General features: G+C 46.0%; 1 long non-coding RNA gene across 1 annotated transcript; it reads right to left on the bottom strand.

Annotated features, from left to right (window-relative positions):
* Positions 1–385: 385 nt before the first annotated feature.
* LOC309858665 lies at positions 386–9,947 on the bottom strand. Its single transcript, XR_014308298.1, has 2 exons — positions 9,080–9,947; positions 386–967 (listed from the first exon to the last, which is right to left on the bottom strand). It is a non-coding gene; the product is annotated as an uncharacterized lncRNA (long non-coding RNA).
* Positions 9,948–10,183: the final 236 nt, after the last annotated feature.

Consider the following 10,183-nt stretch of genomic DNA (forward strand, 5'->3'; position numbering starts at 1 on the left):
AAAGAAGGTATGTGAGACAGCAAAAACACCAACAAAAAAAATTTATGCTAAATTTGAACTCCGATTTATAAAATACTCCATTCGTTCTATCCCTCAAAATTCCACCTAACTGAAATAAGGAATCATACACCATCATCAGCAATATACATACCGAAAAAGAGAAGGCATGGGGCAAGGGGAATGCAATAGTTAAATTAGAAAAAGCAGTAAGATGCACCTTTGGATTGACACCACAAAATCCAAGGTACACTGGATACTGAGCTCATGATATCGGAGAATTACAATCTGAACTTAGAGAGTTTCAGTCAAAGGACCATCCAATATCTTCCAAGAAAGACAGACACTAGAGTCTTATTCAGCCCCAGAATGAAGCAGAATTTAGTAGTTTTTCCATCACAGTACATGTCAAAAAGGCAGAATTAGGAATATCTAATTACTATGATGATGCCTCTTTCAATGCCCCCCCCTTTTTTTCTTTTTTCTTTTTTTTTTTTCCCTTTTTTACAAATAAAACAGGATGACATTCTGGGAGCATGTAAAGTCATTTTTTATTGTGGCAGACAATACTACTTGTAAACTAACACTCATAGTCTTTTCCTTGTGCACACTGCTAAGGAATGTCTTCGAGTTTCACCTTTTTCTCTCTCTTGCTAATTGTTTAAATTTATGCTCATGCAATGACATACAATAGAGGCTTCGGGATATATAAACTAACATGAACTTCACTAACTCGGGATAGCTGGAAAAGGAGAAAAACCCATGAAGATCTTGGCAAGAAATTGCTGGCTACTTGATAACCTATGCATTTTTAAATGCTACTACAAAAAAATGCACACATCCTAAGGAACTAAGGAACTACTAACCTCTACAATCAATGTGATACATGGTTTATCCAGTCTTGACAAAAATCCTCTGGATCACCAGTGGTAGGTTCATCCACTCGTACATATGCAATTGTATAAAGAATCTATTATTTAGAACACCAGGAAAAAAAACAATTAAAAGATTTATATTCATAGCTACCATTAAGAAATTTTTTAAAAAGCACTTTTCATTTCTATGCTAAGATCTAATTTGATGCCCTGCTTTGCAAATTCAGAATGAAGAGGAAAATATTATAGTGATTACCAAACTAGAGAAAGAGTAAGGAGTGTCCACAAATAAAAATTATTATATAGAAGTAACACACTAATAATTTAAACTTATTCACTGAAGACTAAAACACTGGAATACCAATACAACACAGATTTCATCATATATGTATATGTGTACATATACATAAATATCAACATACAAAGTCTTACATTAGAATTGGAAGGAAGTGTAATTATACAACAGTTTTATAAGAGCGGTATTAGTAGGTGGGTACACATGCTACCACACATTACACCTGAGAATATAAACGGTGAACATTCATAACCCTTGGAACCTCTGCCCTCTCTCAGCACTCAGGATCCCCTCCCCTGGTTCTTCCTGGTCTTCTTCTCACCCCTACATACGCACAGCCCCAAGACAGCTGTCCTCGGGACAATCTGCCATTCCCCTGATTCTACCATCACCCCCACACTCTCCCAAGCTTCAGACCAAGTTCCCACACCCAAAGAAGCCACATGCCTAGCACTATGCCAAGCTCTGAACATGCACTATCTCTTCCCACTTTTCTAACAACTCTGTGAAATAGGTTTGTTATTATCTCATTTAACAGATGAGAAAACCAAAGCCCAGAAGTTAGGTCCCTTGTTCAAGGACATTAATCAAAAAGCAGCAGAGTCAGGATTTAAAACCATCTCTGACGCCACGTGACATTTCAGCTACTATTCTACTATTCCAAAGAGTCTCCCTGAACAATACAACATGGGCACCTCAATAATTCAACTCATTCACTCAACAAATTATTTCTTTGTTGAAGACAACAAACCTGTTCTCTCTTTTCTCCACTTTTACCTCCCTAACTCTGTCTAGAGACTGTCCTCTCCACACCCCACTAATCTCTCAGGTAGATTCTTGGAATCATCTCTAACTCCTCCCTCTCTTGAACAACACTCATCTACTTGGCTGATAATTTCTGCCTATTTTAGAGATTCTAGGTCATATTACCTCCTTGCCAAATCCACTTCCACTGTCCCACTTCAGACCCCAGGTTTCTTTCACTTGGCCCCTGTGACACCCTCCTAAACTAGTCTTGCTTCTCTGGGTCTCTGGATCCACGCAATCAATGTTACACCACTGCCACCTGTTATCCTTGTAAAACAGACCTACTCATGTTACACTCCAGCCTAAAAGCCTTTGATGGTGCTCTACTGTCTACAGAACAAAGTCTAAACTAGTTGTGTTGGCATTCCCACACAAGCTGGTCCCAACCTATCTTCACAGCTTCATCTCCTACTGCCACCCCCAACTGAAATAATAATAATAATTTACACAGAGCTTAATTTCTTATATAATGCATTTTCATATACATTAATCATAACAACACTAGGAGTATTTCTTATTATCCCGATTTTATGAGAAAGAAACTGAGACCTAGGAAGGTAAAACAACTTGCTGAAGATCCCAAATCATAAAAAGAACATAAAAGGCAGAAAGGGTCAAGTATCAAAACTCCAAATTTTATCTCCTTCCCCAATACTTCCCGCAGCCATAGCATCCCTACTCCAGCATATCAGACTCAACCTTTCTTTGAAAGTATTTTCTAACCTCTCTGAGCTCAAGGTATTTGCACTTGAAATTTCCAAAGAACAGTGGTAGGCATTTTTCATATTATACTTTATATTAGTTATTTATATTTATATAGAAAGCTGTGTCTACAGTGAATTATAAGCTCTATGAGGACAGAACCAAACGTTAGTCACTCAATTTTTAAAGTCTGCTTATTGAACTGGAAAATGTGTGGGGAAAATAAGCCACATAAGACGACAAGCATCAAGGCAGAGACTGGCCAGGCCTGAAACCAGAGACCAGAAACCTGGGTCAGACCATCTGAGCACGCCGGCAGTGCTGATAATTTTAACATCTACCTTCTGAACAAGGTCGAATAACCCAGTGCCAACCATTTTCACTGACAGTGGCCTTTATTAAATATTACAGTTTACTGAAACCACAATTCAAAAATAGAATGGGGTGAAAACGAAGAATTAGAAGTTGGTAAGAAACAGAAATACCATTATTTCCCATTTTAATGTTCCTCTTTGACTAAATAACCAACGTTTGAACTATACAGACTTGATTTAGCCTTTCTACAAAGATCAGCTGAGCTGCCTGGATGGCTGTCTCCAGGGCTATTTCAGTAGGCCACAGAATCACGTTCTCCCACACAGCCACACAGACAGCTTCCCACGTCTCACCCTCTCAGAGAACCACGAGGCTTCATGGCACTGGCAGAGCCTCTCTCAGAAGGTATCTGACATGTTGATTATCTCACCAACTTTTGCAAGTGAAGTTCCCCATGGTTATGTCAAATGGTCAAACTTAACAGTGTCAGTGCGCTTTAAGATTACAGGCCCTACTCCTCCCTGAGTTGTCTTCATCCCAGATCAGATTCTAAGGATGCCTTATAATTATAAAGCCCAGAATATGAAACCACTGAACAGCTGACCTGGTGAAAAGTCTCAAATGCTTCCTTCCCTCTGTCAGAAATCTCCCTGTCCACTGCTGAAACATAACCACAATGTCAACTTTTCCATGAACTGGCAGAGGATAATATTAGAAGAAAACTAGCCCACATGCCCTGCACTGAATTACACTCCATTCCAACCAGTTACAGCACTACAATCTTAAGTAATTTACAAACTAGATTTCAGAACTATTTTTGTCAGAACTAACTGTTCTCTATCGTGGCACCTCAATCAAAATTTTGGGGCGCCTGGGTGGCTCAGTCATTAGGTGTCTGCCTTCAGCTTGGGTCATGATCACAGGGTTCTGGGGTGGAGCCCCACATTGAACTCCTTGCTCAGTGGGAAGCCTGCTTCTCCTTCTCCCACCCCCCCTTCTTGTGTTCCCTCTCTCACTGTCTCTGTCAAATAAATAAATAAAATCTTTTTTTTTTTAAATCTAATATTTCTATCCAATGAACCTCAGAATACTGCTACATTTTATACACGACAGCAGATTTCTTCTGCAGGCTACTAAGACTTGGGGGGGGGGCACATGTTGCTCTTGTTATAAACTGTATTTTCCCTTTCAGAGAGAGTAATACAAGAGTCAGAATTAACATCAACTTTGGAATCAGAGAATCTGAATTCAAGCCCTAACTCCGTAACATGAAGGAAGTTCCACTACTGAGACAGTAATAGCCCCAAACTCACAGGGGTATTGAAAGGATTCGGTCAGTCAACAGGTACAAAGTGACTAGAACACATGGTAAGCTTTCAATAAACATCAGCTTTAAAATCACCCAATTCAAAGTCACAATTCCTGAGATTTGTGAAAGGATAACAAATTCCAAGAAACCCCAGCTCAGGCCTGCCCTGCTTACCTTTGGGCAACTTCCATATGTCAATGATACTAATCAATCAGTCAATCGATAAAAATGAAATAGAAGAGAAACCTAACAGTTCTGCTTCCCGGGAGCTCCCGCACAGTACGATGGCAGATACAACCGAAAGCAACTATAGATTTAATTTAAATTTATGGCATGTGTGTCACCTCAAATACAAAGATAAAAGATGCTGATCTGAAATCTGTAAAACCCAGTGTTACCAGCTATATATCCCTCAATAGCACATGTGGGAACCACCGATAATATGACTTTAGCATTGTCTATGTTACATAAGCATACACTTTGGTCCTTACATATTTGTCTACACATACGCTTCCTCTTTCCTCTCAGCAGTATCGTAATTCCGTTGGTGGACCGTGGTGTTTCTTTTGCACCCCACAGCCACGTTAAACAGCAAACAGTTGGACTAAAATGACATCTAGGTAAGAATTTAGCAGCCCACCTGACCATATCTTTTCATCAGCATGAACACGGACTATGGTACACAGCAGTAATACAGCCTAAAACCTGGCTGAGTGCACACTGGAGTCTGAGACACCTGGGATCCGATGCCACCACTCACTCACTGTAGGACCCGGGGAACCTAAAATGTCTGTTTTCCATTCCTTAAAACAGCAATAACAATTTTACCTTCCTCTTACAATTACTGTGACAAATAAAAGAATATCTGCAAAACACTTAATGCTAGTTCTAAAATACTGAGGGGAACATTTACAGATGTCTTCAATTTACTTTGAAACGCATCAGAAAAGGATAGATTGAGCACTTAGTGCCACTGAGCGGTACAATTAAAAAATGATTAAGATTATAAGTTTCATTACATGTGTTTTACCAGTTTTTAATTAAAAATGATTAAAATAAAATTATAAAAGGTGGATTGAAAGATGGACATATACGTGATAAAGCTGGTAACATAGCAAATGGAGAGCCTAAGTCGTGGGTATATGAATACTCACTTTCAACTTTTCTGTATTTTTGAAGATTTTTACAATAAAATATTAGGGAAAAAACAATGCTGGCATCCAAAAGTCTGCTTTTATTATCACTACTAGTCAAAATAATAGCCAGCAAATATTCAGATTTTTGGCTTTTTTTTTAAATTGTATAAAGCATCATTTTATCAGCCATCTCTCTTTTTATTATGACCATTCTAAAACTAAAAGTAGCTTATTTGAAACTGCTTAACCAGTACTTCATGTACGTGATTTCAAGTTAAATTATTCTAAGGTACCAGCTGCCAAGCACTTAATCTCTTCTGAAGGAACACAGAAACCAAGTCAAGAGATATTTGTGGTCCATGATTGATGACTTGACCAAACAAAACAACGGAAAAGCAAGAATTGGAATTATTTGTTCCTACCTTTTTCAGTAGGTGTTGAAGCTGTTAAGTCCGGAAGTACTACCAGAAGTACTACCAGCACCTTAACAGGTCCCTGTACTGCATAGACACAATATGTCAGCCACTTTGGAATGATACCCAGTTTGGGGCACCTGGGTGGCTCAAGCTTCTGCGTTCGGCCCAGGTCAGGATACCAGGGTCCTGGGATGGAGCCCGGCATCAGGCTCCCTGCTTAGCGAGACTGTTTCTCCCTGTACCCCTACCCCTCCCCCCAGCTCATGTGCGCTCACACCATCTCTCTCAAGTAAATAAATAAAATCTTTAAAAAAATAAAGAATGACATCCAATTTTCTTGGGTTTTTTTCCCCTCTCCAAATGGTAATTAAGATTTTAAAGTGTTTAGTGGTACTACAGGACCTCAGATACCACAAGGTATAACAATTTAAATAGACCACCTCAAAGCTACTGCGATGCTATCTTCAAAAATACAGAAAAGAACGTGGTGGGAACGTGGAAAAATTGGAACCCTTGCATACTGTTGTTAGGAACATAAAACGGTATAGCCACTGTGGAAAACAGTATTGTGGTCCCTCAAAAAATTGAAAATAGAATTACCTTAGGACCAAACGAGCCCACTTCTGCGTAAACACCCAAATGAACTGGAAGCAGAGTCTCAAAGAGGTATTTGTTCACCCATGTTCACAGCAGCATTACTCACAAGTTATGATGTACAAGCAACCCAAGTACCCATCAACAGATGAATGGATGAGAACATAAATATAATATATACACACAATGGAATATCATTCAGCCTTAAAAAGGAAGAAAATACGGTCACATGCTAAAACAGATACGAACTTTGAAGACATTAAGCCACATGAAATAAGGCAGTCAGAGAAAGGCAAATCATGTATGACTCCACTTATGTGAGATACCCAGAGCAGTCAAAATCAGAGACAGAGAGTAGGATGGTGGTTGCCAGGTGCTGGAGAGGGATGGGGTGGGATAGGGAGGTCAGGTTTAATGGGTATAATGTTCCAGTTCTGCAAGATGAAGAGTTCTGGAAAGGGACGGTGGTGATGGTTGCTCAACAATATGTCCTCAACACCACTGAACTATACACTTAAAAATGGTTATGACGGTAAATTTTATGTGATGTGTATTTTACAATAACAAAAACAAAAACAAAAAAGGGGGAAAAAAAAATCAGGGAACTGATCTCCCCAGAAGGCCTGGCAGGGGTGCTCCAGCTTGGACCTGACAGAAGAGGAATCAACCCGTTGGCGCTCAAGCCATGTCCATCTCTACACACACCCTGAGAACTTGCCCACTGAGACTCTCCATCCTGCCCAGGGTCACACCAACTGTTCATTTCAGCTTCAAAAGCGACAAACATTACTCCTGCTACCGCAGTTCTCTGTCAAAGCAGCACGGACCTTAATCTCTCTAAACCTGCCTGCTCTTTGAAACAAGGATAATTCCTACCTACCAGCCTTACAAGGTTGTTACGAGGGCAAGACTGAGATCACGTATATAAAAGGAGCTTTAAACTGCCAAACACCAAAGCAGCAGAAATTACTATGTTTATAACTACTTTCGCATGGAAAGTCAGAAGGGACTATAACAACATAAACTTCACAAGGCTTGCGACACCTCACCCATGTTTCATTCCACTTACAACTCGCATCACCCCTAAATAACACCTTTTTTGTTTTCGTCATAAACGGAAAGGGCAGCACTGAAGAACCAAACAAAAGCTCAGCCTAAGCATTCCGTCTCACCACGCCAACCGCAATCAGAAATCATCTTACGTGTCCTAGGAAAATTCAATTTTTATGGCCCCAGCGTGGGCCTGCGGCGCCCGGGAACTACACTTCCCAGAAAGCATCGAGGTGAACCCGAGCGGCGGGCGGGGCGGCCTGGGATTCAGGGTGACCACCGCTCTCCCCAAACGGGGATCGCCGTCCCCTGAAAAACGACAACGTTTACGGTCGAGTGTGAAAGCGCGGTCGGCCCGCGGTCCCGCCGGCGTCCAGCCCCGCGACCCTCTCCCCGCCCTCCCGTCCTTCCTGCTCCACCTGAGGGTCACCGCCTATCCTTGACCTTTCCGCTGATTCCTAGGGTGTCACAGAGAGGCACCTTCTCCCCCGCCCCCGAAGCTCCATTTCTAGAACTCCCCCAAACGGTTGGGACCCGGGGCCACGGCGGGGTCAGACGGGACGCGCCGACACCGCCCACCATCCTGAGGGCCCCCCCCGCCCGGCCCGTCCGCCGGCCCGAGAGCCGCGGGCAGGGGGCTGGGCTGCCCCCACCCCCGGACCGGGGCGGATCGTTGGCAGAGGTGGCTCCGCCCGGGGCTCCGGTTTCAATTTCGCAACGTGACGGTGCAAACCTGAGGCCTACAAGCGCAGGCGGCGGCGTCCGGTGCCCCGCCCGCCCGCCAGGCCCGAGCGCCCCAGCCCCCCGCACGCCGCCGCCGCCCGCCCACCCAGCCCGGCTCCCGGCGGTCGGCAGCGCGCCCCAGCCCGCCTGCCCGCCCGCCGGCCCCGGCCGCCGCCCCCGGCCCCGCGCAGCGCCGGCTCTGACTCGCGGCGGCGGGCTGGCGGTGGCACTTACTCAGCTCGTCCTGGGAGGCGGAGGCGGCGGCCGCAGCCATGTTGCGCCAGGGAGGGAGGGAGGGGCCGGAGCGGGAGGGCGCGGACGGGCGGCGCGGGGAGCTCGCCGCTCTCGGTGCGGCAGGGGCCGGGAGCCGCCTCCGGTCGCACGGCGCGGGCCGCGCTGCGCCCACGAGGCCCGCCCGCCGCCGTCGCCGCCGCCTGCGTCCTCCTCGCTGCACGCGTCGCTCTCGCGGTCCCCCGCGAGCTCGCGACTCGGGCGCTCCCACCGCCTCGCGCCTCTGCGGAGCCGCCGCCGGCCGTCGGCCGAGTCCCGGTGCGCCCGGCCCGCAGCGGCGGCTCTGCGGCTCCGCGCCGCGCTCGCCCAACTCACGCCGGTTTTATATTTAGAAAGAGCTGAGCCATCCTCCCAGCGGCCCCCCCGCCGGGCCCCTCGCGCGCCCGCCCGCCCGCGCTCGCTCGCTCGCTCGCGGCTCGTCCTGCCCACCTGCCGCCGCCCGCCCCGAGAGCGCTCCCCGCGCGAACCCGGCACGCGGCGGCCTTCGCGGGCTGCCCGGCCTAGCCGCCCCGCCGCGCCGTAGCAGCCTGCGGCGGCCGCGACGCGAAACGGACGCGCGGGCCTCTGACCTGAGTCGGAGCCGGTCTCCATGCCGGCGATGCTGCGCGCGGCGCCGCGAGGTGGGCGCCCAGGAGCGAGGCGGCGGCGGGCTCGGGCCCGAGGGGCCGCGCGCCGCAGTCCGGGAGGGGCCTGACCGGGGCTGGCCCGCGCTGCCCCCGGCCAGGGAGAACGTCCAGGCGGGGCCCGGGCTCCCTCTGGAGAGGTCTGCGGCTGTCACGTCGGCCGGTCCGGACCTGAAGAAGCACGCCTGTCCAAAGGAAGAGACGTGGACTCGGAAAAGTGGAGCCGGGTTCGGAGTCGGCGGGAGGAAGCCCCGCCCTGCGCCTCCCGCGAACTTCTCGGCCCCGGCGCGTTCAACGCCCCGACCCGGCTCCCTGGGCTCCTTCTCTCACTTAAAGCCCGGGATCAAGTCTAGTTTTCTGATGCTCTCAAACAGGCACTGCCGAGTGAAGGAAAGCCACGGAGTCCTACTAAAACTTAAATGAACCAAGATACTGGAAGTTCAAAGTCAAGCACATAGGCTTATATGAACTTCTTTTTTAAAAAATTTTTATTCTAATAACTACGTTCTTTTTGGTAACCCGAGTGATTTATATCCAGTATGCCAATTTGAACTTCACGGCTTAAGTCTGTCCATGAGGTCGTGGATGTGAAAAACACTTGCAGAATGGAATTCAAATTAAGGGGTTGCATAATGCTGTACTTTTAAGTGACGGCACTGTCAACAACAAACTAGGTACAAGATGAGATGCTTTTTTTTTTCTTTTTTGGTATAAGAGGAAGAAATCAAGACCCTAAATGAATTGAAATTGCATTTACTCCTAAAAGAAATCCATAAAGCCCTAGCTAATGTCTTGAAGAATGAATATATGTCATTCCAGACGTAACTTAGGCAAGTACAAGTCACTTACACGACATTAAAGGCATTTATTTCCTTTATTGCTTTAATATGGAAATTATACATGATCTTTGGGAAATTTTCAAATGATTGGGGATATCATAAAATTAAAAGTGAAGAGCCTTCCATTCTCACCATCCCATTTCCCAGGGAAAAAAGTGTTAACAGATACAGATGAGAGTGCATTCTCTGAGGCCTTGTCTCTGCATATATA

The sequence above is a fragment of the Mustela nivalis genome (genome assembly GCF_964662115.1).
Source record: "Mustela nivalis genome assembly, contig: HAP1_SCAFFOLD_3135, whole genome shotgun sequence".
In the NCBI taxonomy this organism is placed as follows: domain Eukaryota; kingdom Metazoa; phylum Chordata; class Mammalia; order Carnivora; family Mustelidae; genus Mustela; species Mustela nivalis.